Consider the following 18,036-nt stretch of genomic DNA (forward strand, 5'->3'; position numbering starts at 1 on the left):
GGGAGTGCCGTGCTGTCAGAGGGGCAGTACTGAGGGAGCGCCGCACTGTCGGAGGGGCAGGACTGACGCAGTGCTGCACTGTCGGAGGGGCAGTACTGAGGGAGTGCCGTACTGTCAGAGGGGCAGTGCTGAGGGAGCGCCGCACTGTCGGAGGGGCAGTACTGAGGGAGTGCCGTACTGTCAGAGGGGCAGTACTGAGGGAGTGCCGTGCTGTCAGAGGGGCATTACTGAGGGAGTGCCGTGCTGTCAGAGGGGCAGTACTGAGGGAGAGCCGTACTGTCAGAGGGGCAGTACTGAGGGAGTGCCGTGCTGTCAGAGGGGCAGTACTGAGGGAGCGCCACACTGTCGGAGGGGCAGGACTGACGCAGTGCTGCACTGTCGGAGGGGCAGTACTGAGGGAGTGCCGCACTGTCGGAGAGGCAGTACTGAGGGAGTGCCGTACTGTCAGAGGGGCAGTACTGAGGGAGCGCCGCACTGTCAGAGGGGCAGTACTGACGCAGTGCTGCACTGTCGGAGGGGCAGTACTGAGGGAGTGCCGTACTGTCAGAGCGGCAGTACTGAGGGAGCGCCGCACTGTCAGAGGGGCAGTACTGACGCAGTGCTGCACTGTCGGAGGGGCATTACTGAGGGAGCGCATCACCGTCGGAGGGGCAGTACTGAGGGAGTGCCGTACTGTCAGAGGGGCAGTAGTGAGGGAGCGCCGCACTGTCGGAGGGGCAGTACTGAGGGAGCGCCGCACTGTCGGAGGGGTAGTATGAGGGAGTGCTGCACTGTCGGAGGGGCTGTACTGAGGGGGTGCTGCACTGTCAGAGGGACAGTACTGAGGGAGTGCTGCACTGTCGGAGGGGCAGTACTGAGGGAGCGCCGGACTGTCGGAGGGGCAGTACTGAGGGATTGGCTGCACTGACGGAGGGGCAGTAATAAGGGAGCACTGCACTGTCGGAGGGGCAGTACTGAGGGAGTGCCGCACTGCCGGAGGGGCAGTACTGAGGGAGTGCCGCACTGTCGGAGAGGCAGTACTGAGGGAGTGCCGCACTGTCGGAGCGGCAGTATTGAGGGAGCCCCGCACATTTGGAGGAGCTGTACTGAGGGAGTGCCGCACTGTCGGAGCGGCAGTATTGAGGGAGCCCGCACATTTGGAGGGGCAGTACTGAGGGAGCCCCGCACTGTCGGAGGGGCAGTACTGAGGGAGTGCCGTACTATCAGAGGGGCAGTACTGAGGGAGTGCCGCACGGTCAGAGGGGCAGTACTGAGGGAGTGCTGCACTGTCGGAGGGGCAGTACTGAGGGAGTGCTGCACTGTCGGAGGGGCAGTACTGAGGGATGTGCCGCACTGTCGAAGGGGCAGTACTGAGGGAGCGCCGCACTGTCGGAGGGGCAGTACTGAGGGAGCGCCGCACTGTCGGAGGGGCAGTACTGAGGGAGTGCCGCACTGTCGGAGGGGCAGTACTGAGGGAGCGCCGCACTGTCGGAGGGGCAGAACTGAGGGAGCGCCGCACTGTCGGAGGTGCAGTACTGAGGGAGTGCCGCACTGTCGGAGGGGCAGTAATAAAGGAGCGCTGCACTGTCGGAGGGGCAGTACTGAGGGAGCGCATCACTGTCGGAGGGGCAGTACTGAGGGAGCGCCGCACTGTCAGAGGGGCACTACTGAGGGAGTGCCGTACTGTCGGAGGGCTGTACTGAGGGGGTGCCGCACTGTCAGAGGGGCAGCACTGAGGGAGTGCCGCACTGTCAGAGGGCCAGTACTGAGGGAGTGCTGCACTGTCGGAGGGGCAGTACTGAGGGAGTGCTGCACTGTCAGAGGGGCAGTACTGAGGGAGTGCCGCAATGTCGGAGAGGCAGTAATACGGGAGCACTGCACTGTCGGAGGGGCAGGACTGAGGGAATGCTGCACTGCCGGAGGGGCAGTACTGAGGGAGTGCTGCACTGTCGGAGGGGCAGTAATAAGGGAGCACTGCACTGTCGGAGGGGCAGTACTGAGGGAGTGCTGCACAGTCGGAGGGGCTGTACTGAGGGAGTGCCGCACTGTCAGAGGGGCAGTACTGAGGGAGTGCCGCACTGTCGGAGGGGCAGTACTGAGGGAGCGTCGCACTGTCGGAGCGGCAGAACTGAGGGAGCACCGCACTGTCGGAGGGGCAGTAGTGAGGGACTGCCGCACTGTCGGAGAGGCAGTACTGAAGGAGTGCCGCACTGTCGGAGGGGCTGTACTGAGGGAGTGCCGCACTGTCGGAGCGGCAGTATTGAGGGAGCCCCGCACATTTGGAGGGGCAGTACTGAGGGAGCCCCGCACTGTCGGAGGGGCAGTACTGAGGGAGTGCCGTACTATCAGAGGGGCAGTACTGAGGGAGCGCCGCACTGTCGGACGCGCAGTAATAAGGGAGCACTGCACTGTCGGAGGGGCAGTACTGAGGGGGTGCCGCACTGTCGGAGGGGCAGTAATAAGGGAGCACTGCACTGTCGGAGGGGCAGTACTGAGGGAGTGCCGCACTGCCGGAGGTGCAGTACTGAGGGAGTGCCGCACTGTCGGAGGGGCAGTACTGAGGGAGCGCCGCACTGTCGGAGCGGCAGAACTGAGGGAGCACCGCACTGTCGGAGGGGCAGTACTGAGGGACTGCCGCACTGTCGGAGAGGCAGTACTGAAGGTGTGCCGCACTGTCGGAGGGGCAGTACTGAGGGAGCGCCGCACTGTCGGAGGGGCAGTACTGAGGGAGCGCATCACTTTCGGAGGGGCAGTACTGAGGGAGTGCTGCACTGTCGGAGGGGCAGTACTGAGGGAGTGCCACACTGTCGGAGGGGCAGTACTGAGGGAGTGCCGCACTGTCGGAGGGGCAGTACTGAGGGAGTGCCGCACTGTCGGAGGGGCAGGACTGATGGAATGCCGCACTGTCGGAGAGGCAGTACTGAAGGAGTGCCGTACTGTCGGATGGGCTGTACTGAGGGAGTGCCGCACTGTCAGAGGGACAGTACTGAGGGAGTTCCGTACTGTCAGAGGGGCAGTACTGAGGAAGTGCCGCACTGTCAGAGGGGCAGTACTGAGGGAGTACCGCACTGTCGGAGGGGCAGTACTGAGGGAGTGCCGCACTGTCAGAGGGGCAGTACTGAGGGAGTTCCGTACTGTCGGAGGGGCAGTACTGAGGGAGTGCCGTACTGTCAGAGGGGCAGTACTGAGGGAGCGCCGCACTGTCGGAGGGGCAGTACTGAGGGAGTGCCGTACTGTCAGAGGGGCAGTACTGAGGAGTGCCGTGCTGTCAGAGGGGCAGTACTGAGGGAGCGCCGCACTGTCGGAGGGGCAGGACTGACGCAGTGCTGCACTGTCGGAGGGGCAGTACTGAGGGAGTGCCGTACTGTCAGAGGGGCAGTACTGAGGTAGCGCCGCACTGTCGGAGGGGCAGGACTGACGCAGTGCTGCACTGTCGGAGGGGCAGTACTGAGGGAGTGCCGTACTGTCAGAGGGGCAGTACTGAGGGAGTGCCGTACTGTCAGAGGGGCAGTACTGAGGGAGTGCCGTGCTGTCAGAGGGGCAGTACTGAGGGAGCGCCGCACTGTCGGAGGGGCAGTACTGAGGGAGTGCCGTACTGTCAGAGGGGCAGTACTGAGGAGTGCCGTGCTGTCAGAGGGGCAGTACTGAGGGAGTGCCGTACTGTCAGAGGGTTAGTACTGAGGGAGCGCCGCACTGTCAGAGTGGCAGTACTGACGCAGTGCTGCTCTGTCGGAGGGGCAGTACTGAGGGAGCGCCGCACTGTCAGAGGGGCAGTTCTGACGCAGTGCTGCACTGTCGGAGGGGCATTACTGAGGGAGCGGATCACCGTCGGAGGGGCAGTACTGAGGGAGTGCCGTACTGTCAGAGGGGCAGTAGTGAGGGAGCGCCGCACCGTAGGAGGGGCAGTACTGAGGGAGCGCCGCACTGTCGGAGGGGTAGTATGAGGGAGTGCCGTACTGTCAGATGGGCAGTACTGAGGGAGTGCTGCACTGTCGGAGGGGCAGTACTGAGGGAGCGCCGCACTGTCGGAGGGGCAGTACTGAGGGATTGGCCGCACTGTCGGAGGGGCAGTAATAAGGGAGCGCTGCACTGTCGGAGGGGCAGTACTGAGGGAGTGCTGCACTGTCGGAGGGGCAGTACTGAGGGAGTGCTGCACTGTCAGAGGGGCAGTACTGAGGGAGTGCCGCAATGTCGGAGAGGCAGTAATACGGGAGCACTGCACTGTCGGAGGGGCAGGACTGAGGGAATGCTGCACTGCCGGAGGGGCAGTACTGAGGGAGTGCCGCACTGTCGGAGGGGCAGTAATAAGGGAGCACTGCACTGTCGGAGGGGCAGTACTGAGGGAGTGCCGCACTGCCGGAGGGGCAGTACTGAGGGAGTGCCGCAGTTTCGGAGAGGCAGTACTGAAGGAGTGCCGCACTGTCGGAGGGGCTGTACTGAGGGAGCCCCGCACATTTGGAGGAGCTGTACTGAGGAAGTGCCGCACTGTCGGAGCGGCAGTATTGAGGGAGCCCGCACATTTGGAGGGGCAGTACTGAGGGAGCCCCGCACTGTCGGAGGGGCAGTACTGAGGGAGTGCCGTACTATCAGAGGGGCAGTACTGAGGGAGTGCCGCACGGTCAGAGGGGCAGTACTGAGGGAGTGCTGCACTGTCGGAGGGGCAGTACTGAGGGAGTGCTGCACTGTCGGAGGGGCAGTACTGAGGGATGTGCCGCACTGTCGAAGGGGCAGTACTGAGGGAGCGCCGCACTGTCGGAGGGGCAGTACTGAGGGAGCGCCGCACTGTCGGAGGGGCAGTACTGAGGGAGTGCCGCACTGTCGGAGGGGCAGTAATAAAGGAGCGCTGCACTGTCGGAGGGGCAGTACTGAGGGAGCGCATCACTGTCGGAGGGGCAGTACTGAGGGAGCGCCGCACTGTCAGAGGGGCACTACTGAGGGAGTGCCGTACTGTCGGAGGGGCTGTACTGAGGGGGTGCCGCACTGTCAGAGGGGCAGCACTGAGGGAGTGCCGCACTGTCAGAGGGCCAGTACTGAGGGAGTGCTGCACTGTCGGAGGGGCAGTACTGAGGGAGTGCTGCACTGTCAGAGGGGCAGTACTGAGGGAGTGCCGCACTGTCGGAGAGGCAGTAATACGGGAGCACTGCACTGTCGGAGGGGCAGGACTGAGGGAATGCTGCACTGCCGGAGGGGCAGTACTGAGGGAGCGCCGCACTGTCGGAGGGGCAGTACTGAGGGAGCGCCGCACTGTCGGAGGGGCAGTACTGAGGGAGCGCCGCACTGTCGGAGGGGCAGTACTGAGGGAGTGAAGCACTGTCGGAGGGGCAGTAATAAAGGAGCGCTGCACTGTCGGAGGGGCAGTACTGAGGGAGTGCCGCACTGCCGGAGGGGCAGTACTGAGGGAGTGCCGCAGTTTCGGAGAGGCAGTACTGAAGGAGTGCCGCACTGTCGGAGGGGCTGTACTGAGGGAGTGCCGCACTGTCAGAGGGGCAGTACTGAGGGAGCGCCGCACTGTCGGAGGGGCAGTACTGAGGGAGTGCTGCACTGTTGGAGGGGCTGTACTGAGGGAGTGCCGCACTGTCAGAGGGGCAGTACTGAGGGAGTGCCTCACTGTCGGAGGGGCAGTACTGAGGGAGCGTCGCACTGTCGGAGCGGCAGAACTGAGGGAGCACCGGACTGTCGGAGGGGCAGTAGTGAGGGACTGCCGCACTGTCGGAGAGGCAGTACTGAGGGAGTGCCGTACTATCAGAGGGGCAGTACTGAGGGAGTGCCGCACGGTCAGAGGGGCAGTACTGAGGGAGTGCTGCACTGTCGGAGGGGCAGTACTGAGGGAGTGCTGCACTGTCGGAGGGGCAGTACTGAGGGATGTGCCGCACTGTCGAAGGGGCAGTACTGAGGGAGCGCCGCACTGTCGGAGGGGCAGTACTGAGGGAGCGCCGCACTGTCGGAGGGGCAGTACTGAGGGAGCGCCGCACTGTCGGAGGGGCAGTACTGAGGGAGTGAAGCACTGTCGGAGGGGCAGTAATAAAGGAGCGCTGCACTGTCGGAGGGGCAGTACTGAGGGAGCGCATCACTGTCAGAGGGGCAGTACTGAGGGAGCGCCGCACTGTCAGAGGGGCACTACTGAGGGAGTGCCGTACTGTCGGAGGGGCTGTACTGAGGGGGTGCCGCACTGTCAGAGGGGCAGCACTGAGGGAGTGCCGCACTGTCAGAGGGCCAGTACTGAGGGAGTGCTGCACTGTCGGAGGGGCAGTACTGAGGGAGTGCTGCACTGTCAGAGGGGCAGTACTGAGGGAGTGCCGCACTGTCAGAGGGGCAGTACTGAGGGAGTACCGCACTGTCGGAGGGGCAGTACTGAGGGAGTGCCGCACTGTCAGAGGGGCAGTACTGAGGGAGTTCCGTACTGTCGGAGGGGCAGTACTGAGGGAGTGCCGTACTGTCAGAGGGGCAGTACTGAGGGAGCGCCGCACTGTCGGAGGGGCAGTACTGAGGGAGTGCCGTACTGTCAGAGGGGCAGTACTGAGGAGTGCCGTGCTGTCAGAGGGGCAGTACTGAGGGAGCGCCGCACTGTCGGAGGGGCAGGACTGACGCAGTGCTGCACTGTCGGAGGGGCAGTACTGAGGGAGTGCCGTACTGTCAGAGGGGCAGTACTGAGGTAGCGCCGCACTGTCGGAGGGGCAGGACTGACGCAGTGCTGCACTGTCGGAGGGGCAGTACTGAGGGAGTGCCGTACTGTCAGAGGGGCAGTACTGAGGGAGTGCCGTACTGTCAGAGGGGCAGTACTGAGGGAGTGCCGTGCTGTCAGAGGGGCAGTACTGAGGGAGCGCCGCACTGTCGGAGGGGCAGTACTGAGGGAGTGCCGTACTGTCAGAGGGGCAGTACTGAGGAGTGCCGTGCTGTCAGAGGGGCAGTACTGAGGGAGTGCCGTACTGTCAGAGGGTTAGTACTGAGGGAGCGCCGCACTGTCAGTGTGGCAGTACTGACGCAGTGCTGCTCTGTCGGAGGGGCAGTACTGAGGGAGTGCCGTACTGTCAGAGGGGCAGTAATGAGGGAGCGCCGCACTGTCAGAGGGGCAGTTCTGACGCAGTGCTGCACTGTCGGAGGGGCATTACTGAGGGAGCGGATCACCGTCGGAGGGGCAGTACTGAGGGAGTGCCGTACTGTCAGAGGGGCAGTAGTGAGGGAGCGCCGCACCGTCGGAGGGGCAGTACTGAGGGAGCGCCGCACTGTCGGAGGGGTAGTATGAGGGAGTGCCGTACTGTCAGATGGGCAGTACTGAGGGAGTGCTGCACTGTCGGAGGGGCAGTACTGAGGGAGCGCCGCACTGTCGGAGGGGCAGTACTGAGGGATTGGCCGCACTGTCGGAGGGGCAGTAATAAGGGAGCGCTGCACTGTTGGAGGGGCAGTACTGAGGGAGTGCTGCACTGTCGGAGGGGCAGTACTGAGGGAGTGCTGCACTGTCAGAGGGGCAGTACTGAGGGAGTGCCGCAATGTCGGAGAGGCAGTAATACGGGAGCACTGCACTGTCGGAGGGGCAGGACTGAGGGAATGCTGCACTGCCGGAGGGGCAGTACTGAGGGAGTGCCGCACTGTCGGAGGGGCAGTAATAAGGGAGCACTGCACTGTCGGAGGGGCAGTACTGAGGGAGTGCCGCACTGCCGGAGGGGCAGTACTGAGGGAGTGCCGCAGTTTCGGAGAGGCAGTACTGAAGGAGTGCCGCACTGTCGGAGGGGCTGTACTGAGGGAGCCCCGCACATTTGGAGGAGCTGTACTGAGGAAGTGCCGCACTGTCGGAGCGGCAGTATTGAGGGAGCCCGCACATTTGGAGGGGCAGTACTGAGGGAGCCCCGCACTGTCGGAGGGGCAGTACTGAGGGAGTGCCGTACTATCAGAGGGGCAGTACTGAGGGAGTGCCGCACGGTCAGAGGGGCAGTACTGAGGGAGTGCTGCACTGTCGGAGGGGCAGTACTGAGGGAGTGCTGCACTGTCGGAGGGGCAGTACTGAGGGATGTGCCGCACTGTCGAAGGGGCAGTACTGAGGGAGCGCCGCACTGTCGGAGGGGCAGTACTGAGGGAGCGCCGCACTGTCGGAGGGGCAGTACTGAGGGAGCGCCGCACTGTCGGAGGGGCAGTACTGAGGGAGTGCCGCACTGTCGGAGGGGCAGTAATAAAGGAGCGCTGCACTGTCGGAGGGGCAGTACTGAGGGAGCGCATCACTGTCGGAGGGGCAGTACTGAGGGAGCGCCGCACTGTCAGAGGGGCACTACTGAGGGAGTGCCGTACTGTCGGAGGGGCTGTACTGAGGGGGTGCCGCACTGTCAGAGGGGCAGCACTGAGGGAGTGCCGCACTGTCAGAGGGCCAGTACTGAGGGAGTGCTGCACTGTCGGAGGGGCAGTACTGAGGGAGTGCTGCACTGTCAGAGGGGCAGTACTGAGGGAGTGCCGCACTGTCGGAGAGGCAGTAATACGGGAGCACTGCACTGTCGGAGGGGCAGGACTGAGGGAATGCTGCACTGCCGGAGGGGCAGTACTGAGGGAGTGCCGCACTGTCGGAGGGGCAGTAATAAGGGAGCACTGCACTGTCGGAGGGGCAGTACTGAGGGAGTGCCGCACTGCCGGAGGGGCAGTACTGAGGGAGTGCCGCAGTTTCGGAGAGGCAGTACTGAAGGAGTGCCGCACTGTCGGAGGGGCTGTACTGAGGGAGTGCCGCACTGTCAGAGGGGCAGTACTGAGGGAGCGCCGCACTGTCGGAGGGGCAGTACTGAGGGAGTGCTGCACTGTTGGAGGGGCTGTACTGAGGGAGTGCCGCACTGTCAGAGGGGCAGTACTGAGGGAGTGCCTCACTGTCGGAGGGGCAGTACTGAGGGAGCGTCGCACTGTCGGAGCGGCAGAACTGAGGGAGCACCGCACTGTCGGAGGGGCAGTAGTGAGGGACTGCCGCACTGTCGGAGAGGCAGTACTGAGGGAGTGCCGTACTATCAGAGGGGCAGTACTGAGGGAGTGCCGCACGGTCAGAGGGGCAGTACTGAGGGAGTGCTGCACTGTCGGAGGGGCAGTACTGAGGGAGTGCTGCACTGTCGGAGGGGCAGTACTGAGGGATGTGCCGCACTGTCGAAGGGGCAGTACTGAGGGAGCGCCGCACTGTCGGAGGGGCAGTACTGAGGGAGCGCCGCACTGTCGGAGGGGCAGTACTGAGGGAGCGCCGCACTGTCGGAGGGGCAGTACTGAGGGAGTGCCGCACTGTCGGAGGGGCAGTAATAAAGGAGCGCTGCACTGTCGGAGGGGCAGTACTGAGGGAGCGCATCACTGTCGGAGGGGCAGTACTGAGGGAGCGCCGCACTGTCAGAGGGGCACTACTGAGGGAGTGCCGTACTGTCGGAGGGGCTGTACTGAGGGGGTGCCGCACTGTCAGAGGGGCAGCACTGAGGGAGTGCCGCACTGTCAGAGGGCCAGTACTGAGGGAGTGCTGCACTGTCGGAGGGGCAGTACTGAGGGAGTGCTGCACTGTCAGAGGGGCAGTACTGAGGGAGTGCCGCACTGTCGGAGAGGCAGTAATACGGGAGCACTGCACTGTCGGAGGGGCAGGACTGAGGGAATGCTGCACTGCCGGAGGGGCAGTACTGAGGGAGTGCCGCACTGTCGGAGGGGCAGTAATAAGGGAGCACTGCACTGTCGGAGGGGCAGTACTGAGGGAGTGCCGCACTGCCGGAGGGGCAGTACTGAGGGAGTGCCGCAGTTTCGGAGAGGCAGTACTGAAGGAGTGCCGCACTGTCGGAGGGGCTGTACTGAGGGAGTGCCGCACTGTCAGAGGGGCAGTACTGAGGGAGCGCCGCACTGTCGGAGGGGCAGTACTGAGGGAGTGCTGCACTGTCGGAGGGGCTGTACTGAGGGAGTGCCGCACTGTCAGAGGGGCAGTACTGAGGGAGTGCCTCACTGTCGGAGGGGCAGTACTGAGGGAGCGTCGCACTGTCGGAGCGGCAGAACTGAGGGAGCACCGCACTGTCGGAGGGGCAGTAGTGAGGGACTGCCGCACTGTCGGAGAGGCAGTACTGAGGGAGTGCCGCACTGTCGGAGGGGCTGTACTGAGGGAGTGCCGCACTGTCGGAGCGGCAGTATTGAGGGAGCCCCGCACATTTGGAGGGGCAGTAATAAGGGAGCACTGCACTGTCGGAGGGGCAGTACTGAGGGAGTGCCGCACTGTCGGAGGGGCAGTAATAAGGGAGCACTGCACTGTCGGAGGGGCAGTACTGAGGGAGTGCCGCACTGCCGGAGGTGCAGTACTGAGGGAGTGCCGCACTGTCGGAGGGGCAGTACTGAGGGAGCGCCGCACTGTCGGAGCGGCAGAACTGAGGGAGCACCGCACTGTCGGAGGGGCAGTACTGAGGGACTGCCGCACTGTCGGAGAGGCAGTACTGAAGGTGTGCCGCACTGTCGGAGGGGCAGTACTGAGGGAGCGCCGCACTGTCGGAGGGGCAGTACTGAGGGAGCGCATCACTTTCGGAGGGGCAGTACTGAGGGAGTGCTGCACTGTCGGAGGGGCAGTACTGAGGGAGTGCCACACTGTCGGAGGGGCAGTACTGAGGGAGTGCCGCACTGTCGGAGGGGCAGTACTGAGGGAGTGCCGTACTGTCAGAGGGGCAGTACTGAGGGAGTGCCGTGCTGTCAGAGGGGCAGTACTGAGGGAGCGCCGCACTGTCGGAGGGGCAGGACTGACGCAGTGCTGCACTGTCGGAGGGGCAGTACTGAGGGAGTGCCGTACTGTCAGAGGGGCAGTGCTGAGGGAGCGCCGCACTGTCGGAGGGGCAGTACTGAGGGAGTGCCGTACTGTCAGAGGGGCAGTACTGAGGGAGTGCCGTGCTGTCAGAGGGGCAGTACTGAGGGAGTGCCGTGCTGTCAGAGGGGCAGTACTGAGGGAGAGCCGTACTGTCAGAGGGGCAGTACTGAGGGAGTGCCGTGCTGTCAGAGGGGCAGTACTGAGGGAGCGCCACACTGTCGGAGGGGCAGGACTGACGCAGTGCTGCACTGTCGGAGGGGCAGTACTGAGGGAGTGCCGCACTGTCGGAGAGGCAGTACTGAGGGAGTGCCGTACTGTCAGAGGGGCAGTACTGAGGGAGCGCCGCACTGTCAGAGGGGCAGTACTGACGTAGTGCTGCACTGTCGGAGGGGCAGTACTGAGGGAGTGCCGTACTGTCAGAGGGGCAGTACTGAGGGAGCGCCGCACTGTCAGAGGGGCAGTACTGACGCAGTGCTGCACTGTCGGAGGGGCATTACTGAGGGAGCGCATCACCGTCGGAGGGGCAGTACTGAGGGAGTGCCGTACTGTCAGAGGGGCAGTAGTGAGGGAGCGCCGCACTGTCGGAGGGGCAGTACTGAGGGAGCGCCGCACTGTCGGAGGGGTAGTATGAGGGAGTGCTGCACTGTCGGAGGGGCTGTACTGAGGGGGTGCTGCACTGTCAGAGGGACAGTACTGAGGGAGTGCTGCACTGTCGGAGGTGCAGTACTGAGGGAGCGCCGCACTGTCGGAGGGGCAGTACTGAGGGATTGGCTGCACTGACGGAGGGGCAGTAATAAGGGAGCACTGCACTGTCGGAGGGGCAGTACTGAGGGAGTGCCGCACTGCCGGAGGGGCAGTACTGAGGGAGTGCCGCACTGTCGGAGAGGCAGTACTGAGGGAGTGCCGCACTGTCGGAGCGGCAGTATTGAGGGAGCCCCGCACATTTGGAGGAGCTGTACTGAGGGAGTGCCGCACTGTCGGAGCGGCAGTATTGAGGGAGCCCGCACATTTGGAGGGGCAGTACTGAGGGAGCCCCGCACTGTCGGAGGGGCAGTACTGAGGGAGTGCCGTACTATCAGAGGGGCAGTACTGAGGGAGTGCCGCACGGTCAGAGGGGCAGTACTGAGGGAGTGCTGCACTGTCGGAGGGGCAGTACTGAGGGAGTGCTGCACTGTCGGAGGGGCAGTACTGAGGGATGTGCCGCACTGTCGAAGGGGCAGTACTGAGGGAGCGCCGCACTGTCGGAGGGGCAGTACTGAGGGAGCGCCGCACTGTCGGAGGGGCAGTACTGAGGGAGTGCCGCACTGTCGGAGGGGCAGTACTGAGGGAGCGCCGCACTGTCGGAGGGGCAGAACTGAGGGAGCGCCGCACTGTCGGAGGTGCAGTACTGAGGGAGTGCCGCACTGTCGGAGGGGCAGTAATAAAGGAGCGCTGCACTGTCGGAGGGGCAGTACTGAGGGAGCGCATCACTGTCGGAGGGGCAGTACTGAGGGAGCGCCGCACTGTCAGAGGGGCACTACTGAGGGAGTGCCGTACTGTCGGAGGGCTGTACTGAGGGGGTGCCGCACTGTCAGAGGGGCAGCACTGAGGGAGTGCCGCACTGTCAGAGGGTCAGTACTGAGGGAGTGCTGCACTGTCGGAGGGGCAGTACTGAGGGAGTGCTGCACTGTCAGAGGGGCAGTACTGAGGGAGTGCCGCAATGTCGGAGAGGCAGTAATACGGGAGCACTGCACTGTCGGAGGGGCAGGACTGAGGGAATGCTGCACTGCCGGAGGGGCAGTACTGAGGGAGTGCCGCACTGTCGGAGGGGCAGTAATAAGGGAGCACTGCACTGTCGGAGGGGCAGTACTGAGGGAGTGCCGCACTGCCGGAGGGGCAGTACTGAGGGAGTGCCGCAGTTTCGGAGAGGCAGTACTGAAGGAGTGCCGCACTGTCGGAGGGGCTGTACTGAGGGAGTGCCGCACTGTCAGAGGGGCAGTACTGAGGGAGCGCCGCACTGTCGGAGGGGCAGTACTGAGGGAGTGCTGCACTGTCGGAGGGGCTGTACTGAGGGAGTGCCGCACTGTCAGAGGGGCAGTACTGAGGGAGTGCCGCACTGTCGGAGGGGCAGTACTGAGGGAGCGTCGCACTGTCGGAGCGGCAGAACTGAGGGAGCACCGTACTGTCGGAGGGGCAGTAGTGAGGGACTGCCGCACTGTCGGAGAGGCAGTACTGAAGGAGTGCCGCACTGTCGGAGGGGCTGTACTGAGGGAGTGCCGCACTGTCGGAGCGGCAGTATTGAGGGAGCCCCGCACATTTGGAGGGGCAGTACTGAGGGAGCCCCGCACTGTCGGAGGGGCAGTACTGAGGGAGTGCCGTACTATCAGAGGGGCAGTACTGAGGGAGCGCCGCACTGTCGGACGCGCAGTAATAAGGGAGCACTGCACTGTCAGAGGGGCAGTACTGAGGGGGTGCCGCACTGTCGGAGGGGCAGTAATAAGGGAGCACTGCACTGTCGGAGGGGCAGTACTGAGGGAGTGCCGCACTGCCGGAGGTGCAGTACTGAGGGAGTGCCGCACTGTCGGAGGGGCAGTACTGAGGGAGCGCCGCACTGTCGGAGCGGCAGAACTGAGGGAGCACCGCACTGTCGGAGGGGCAGGACTGATGGAATGCCGCACTGTCGGAGAGGCAGTACTGAAGGAGTGCCGTACTGTCGGATGGGCTGTACTGAGGGAGTGCCGCACTGTCAGAGGGGCAGTACTGAGGGAGTTCCGTACTGTCAGAGGGGCAGTACTGAGGAAGTGCCGCACTGTCAGAGGGGCAGTACTGAGGGAGTACCGCACTGTCGGAGGGGCAGTACTGAGGGAGTGCCGCACTGTCAGAGGGGCAGTACTGAGGGAGTTCCGTACTGTCGGAGGGGCAGTACTGAGGGAGTGCCGTACTGTCAGAGGGGCAGTACTGAGGGAGCGCCGCACTGTCGGAGGGGCAGTACTGAGGGAGTGCCGTACTGTCAGAGGGGCAGTACTGAGGAGTGCCGTGCTGTCAGAGGGGCAGTACTGAGGGAGCGCCGCACTGTCGGAGGGGCAGGACTGACGCAGTGCTGCACTGTCGGAGGGGCAGTACTGAGGGAGTGCCGTACTGTCAGAGGGGCAGTACTGAGGTAGCGCCGCACTGTCGGAGGGGCAGGACTGACGCAGTGCTGCACTGTCGGAGGGGCAGTACTGAGGGAGTGCCGTGCTGTCAGAGGGGCCGTACTGAGGGAGCGCCGCACTGTCGGAGGGGCAGTACTGAGGGAGTGCCGTGCTGTCAGAGGGGCAGTACTGAGGGAGTGCCGTGCTGTCAGAGGGGCAGTACTGAGGGAGTGCCGTGCGGTCAGAGGGGCAGTACTGAGGGAGTGCCGTACTGTCAGAGGGGCAGTACTGAGGGAGTGCCGTGCTGTCAGAGGGGCAGTACTGAGGGAGCGCCGCACTGTCGGAGGGGCAGTACTGAGGGAGTGCCGTACTGTCAGAGGGGCAGTACTGAGGAGTGCCGTGCTGTCAGAGGGGCAGTACTGAGGGAGCGCCGCACTGTCGGAGGGGCAGGACTGACGCAGTGCTGCACTGTCGGAGGGGCAGTACTGAGGGAGTGCCGTACTGTCAGAGGGGCAGTACTGAGGTAGCGCCGCACTGTCAGAGGGGCAGTACTGAGGGAGTGCCGTACTGTCAGAGGGTTAGTACTGAGGGAGCGCCGCACTGTCAGAGTGGCAGTACTGACGCAGTGCTGCTCTGTCGGAGGGGCAGTACTGAGGGAGTGCCGTACTGTCAGAGGGGCAGTAATGAGGGAGCGCCGCACTGTCAGAGGGGCAGTTCTGACGCAGTGCTGCACTGTCGGAGGGGCATTACTGAGGGAGCGCATCACCGTCGGAGGGGCAGTACTGAGGGAGTGCCGTACTGTCAGAGGGGTAGTATGAGGGAGTGCTGCACTGTCGGAGGGGCTGTACTGAGGGAGCGCCGCACTGTCGGAGGGGTAGTATGAGGGAGTGCTGCACTGTCGGAGGGGCTGTACTGAGGGGGTGCTGCACTGTCAGAGGGGCAGTACTGAGGGAGTGCTGCACTGTCGGAGGGGCAGTACTGAGGGAGCGCCGCACTGTCGGAGGGGCAGTACTGAGGGATTGGCCGCACTGTCGGAGGGGCAGTAATAAGGGAGCGCTGCACTGTCGGAGGGGCAGTACTGAGGGAGTGCTGCACTGTCGGAGGGGCAGTACTGAGGGAGTGCTGCACTGTCAGAGGGGCAGTACTGAGGGAGTGCCGCAATGTCGGAGAGGCAGTAATACGGGAGCACTGCACTGTCGGAGGGGCAGGACTGAGGGAATGCTGCACTGCCGGAGGGGCAGTACTGAGGGAGTGCCGCACTGTCGGAGGGGCAGTAATAAGGGAGCACTGCACTGTCGGAGGGGCAGTACTGAGGGAGTGCCGCACTGCCGGAGGGGCAGTACTGAGGGAGTGCCGCAGTTTCGGAGAGGCAGTACTGAAGGAGTGCCGCACTGTCAGAGGGGCTGTACTGAGGGAGTGCCGCACTGTCAGAGGGGCAGTACTGAGGGAGCGCCGCACTGTCGGAGGGGCAGTACTGAGGGAGTGCTGCACTGTCGGAGCGGCAGAACTGAGGGAGTGCCGCACTGTCAGAGGGGCAGTACTGAGGGAGTGCCGCACTGTCGGAGGGGCAGTACTGAGGGAGCGTCGCACTGTCGGAGCGGCAGAACTGAGGGAGCACCGCACTGTCGGAGGGGCAGTAGTGAGGGACTGCCGCACTGTCGGAGAGGCAGTACTGAAGGAGTGCCGCACTGTCGGAGGGGCTGTACTGAGGGAGTGCCGCACTGTCGGAGCGGCAGTATTGAGGGAGCCCCGCACATTTGGAGGGGCAGTACTGAGGGAGCCCCGCACTGTCGGAGGGGCAGTACTGAGGGAGTGCCGTACTATCAGAGGGGCAGTACTGAGGGAGCGCCGCACTGTCGGACGCGCAGTAATAAGGGAGCACTGCACTGTCGGAGGGGCAGTACTGAGGGAGTGCCGCACTGTCGGAGGGGCAGTAATAAGGGAGCACTGCACTGTCGGAGGGGCAGTACTGAGGGAGTGCCGCACTGTCGGAGGGGCAGTACTGAGGGGGTGCCGCACTGTCGGAGGGGCAGTAATAAGGGAGCACTGCACTGTCGGAGGGGCAGTACTGAGGGAGTGCCGCACTGCCGGAGGTGCAGTACTGAGGGAGTGCCGCACTGTCGGAGGGGCAGTACTGAGGGAGCGCCGCACTGTCGGAGCGGCAGAACTGAGGGAGCACCGCACTGTCGGAGGGGCAGTACTGAGGGACTGCCGCACTGTCGGAGAGGCAGTACTGAAGGTGTGCCGCACTGTCGGAGGGGCAGTACTGAGGGAGCGCCGCACTGTCGGAGGGGCAGTACTGAGGGAGCGCATCACTTTCGGAGGGGCAGTACTGAGGGAGTGCTGCACTGTCGGAGGGGCAGTACTGAGGGAGTGCCACACTGTCGGAGGGGCAGTACTGAGGGAGTGCCGCACTGTCGGAGGGGCAGTACTGAGGGAGTGCCGCACTGTCGGAGGGGCAGGACTGATGGAATGCCGCACTGTCGGAGAGGCAGTACTGAAGGAGTGCCGTACTGTCGGATGGGCTGTACTGAGGGAGTGCCGCACTGTCAGAGGGGCAGTACTGAGGAAGTGCCGCACTGTCAGAGGGGCAGTACTGAGGGAGTACCGCACTGTCGGAGGGGCAGTACTGAGGGAGTGCCGCACTGTCAGAGGGGCAGTACTGAGGGAGTTCCGTACTGTCGGAGGGGCAGTACTGAGGGAGTGCCGTACTGTCAGAGGGGCAGTACTGAGGGAGCGCCGCACTGTCGGAGGGGCAGTACTGAGGGAGTGCCGTACTGTCAGAGGGGCAGTACTGAGGAGTGCCGTGCTGTCAGAGGGGCAGTACTGAGGGAGCGCCGCACTGTCGGAGGGGCAGGACTGACGCAGTGCTGCACTGTCGGAGGGGCAGTACTGAGGGAGTGCCGTACTGTCAGAGGGGCAGTACTGAGGTAGCGCCGCACTGTCGGAGGGGCAGGACTGACGCAGTGCTGCACTGTCGGAGGGGCAGTACTGAGGGAGTGCCGTGCTGTCAGAGGGGCCGTACTGAGGGAGCGCCGCACTGTCGGAGGGGCAGTACTGAGGGAGTGCCGTGCTGTCAGAGGGGCAGTACTGAGGGAGTGCCGTGCTGTCAGAGGGGCAGTACTGAGGGAGTGCCGTGCGGTCAGAGGGGCAGTACTGAGGGAGTGCCGTACTGTCAGAGGGGCAGTACTGAGGGAGTGCCGTGCTGTCAGAGGGGCAGTACTGAGGGAGCGCCGCACTGTCGGAGGGGCAGTACTGAGGGAGTGCCGTACTGTCAGAGGGGCAGTACTGAGGAGTGCCGTGCTGTCAGAGGGGCAGTACTGAGGGAGCGCCGCACTGTCGGAGGGGCAGGACTGACGCAGTGCTGCACTGTCGGAGGGGCAGTACTGAGGGAGTGCCGTACTGTCAGAGGGGCAGTACTGAGGTAGCGCCGCACTGTCGGAGGGGCAGGACTGACGCAGTGCTGCACTGTCGGAGGGGCAGTACTGAGGGAGCGCATCACCGTCGGAGGGGCAGTACTGAGGGAGCGCCGCACTGTCGGAGGGGTAGTATGAGGGAGTGCTGCACTGTCGGAGGGGCTGTACTGAGGGAGTGCTGCACTGTCAGAGGGGCAGTACTGAGGGAGTGCTGTACTGTCGGAGGGGCAGTACTGAGGGAGCGCCGCACTGTCGGAGGGGCAGTACTGAGGGATTGGCCGCACTGTCGGAGGGGCAGTAATAAGGGAGCGCTGCACTGTCGGAGGGGCAGTACTGAGGGAGTGCCGCACTGCCGGAGGGGCAGTACTGAGGGAGTGCCGCACCGTCGGAGAGGCAGTACTGAGGGAGTGCCGCACTGTCGGAGCGGCAGTATTGAGGGAGCCCCGCACATTTGGAGGGGCAGTACTGAGGGAGCGCCGTACTGTCGGTGGGGCAGTACTGACGCAGTGCTGCACTGTCGGAGGGGCAGTACTGAGGGAGCGCTGCACTGTCGGAGGGGCAGTATTGAGGGAGCCCCGCACATTTGGAGGGGCAGTACTGAGGGAGCCTCGCACTGTCGGAGGGGCAGTATTGAGTGAGTGCCGTACTGTCAGAGGGGCAGTACTGAGGGAGCGCCGCACTGTCGGAGGGGCAGTACTGAGGGAGCGCCGCACTGTCGGAGGGACAGTACTGAGGGAGTGCCGCACTGTTGGAGGGGCAG

This window comes from Pristiophorus japonicus, chromosome 22, assembly GCF_044704955.1.
Source record: "Pristiophorus japonicus isolate sPriJap1 chromosome 22, sPriJap1.hap1, whole genome shotgun sequence".
In the NCBI taxonomy this organism is placed as follows: Eukaryota; Metazoa; Chordata; class Chondrichthyes; family Pristiophoridae; genus Pristiophorus; species Pristiophorus japonicus.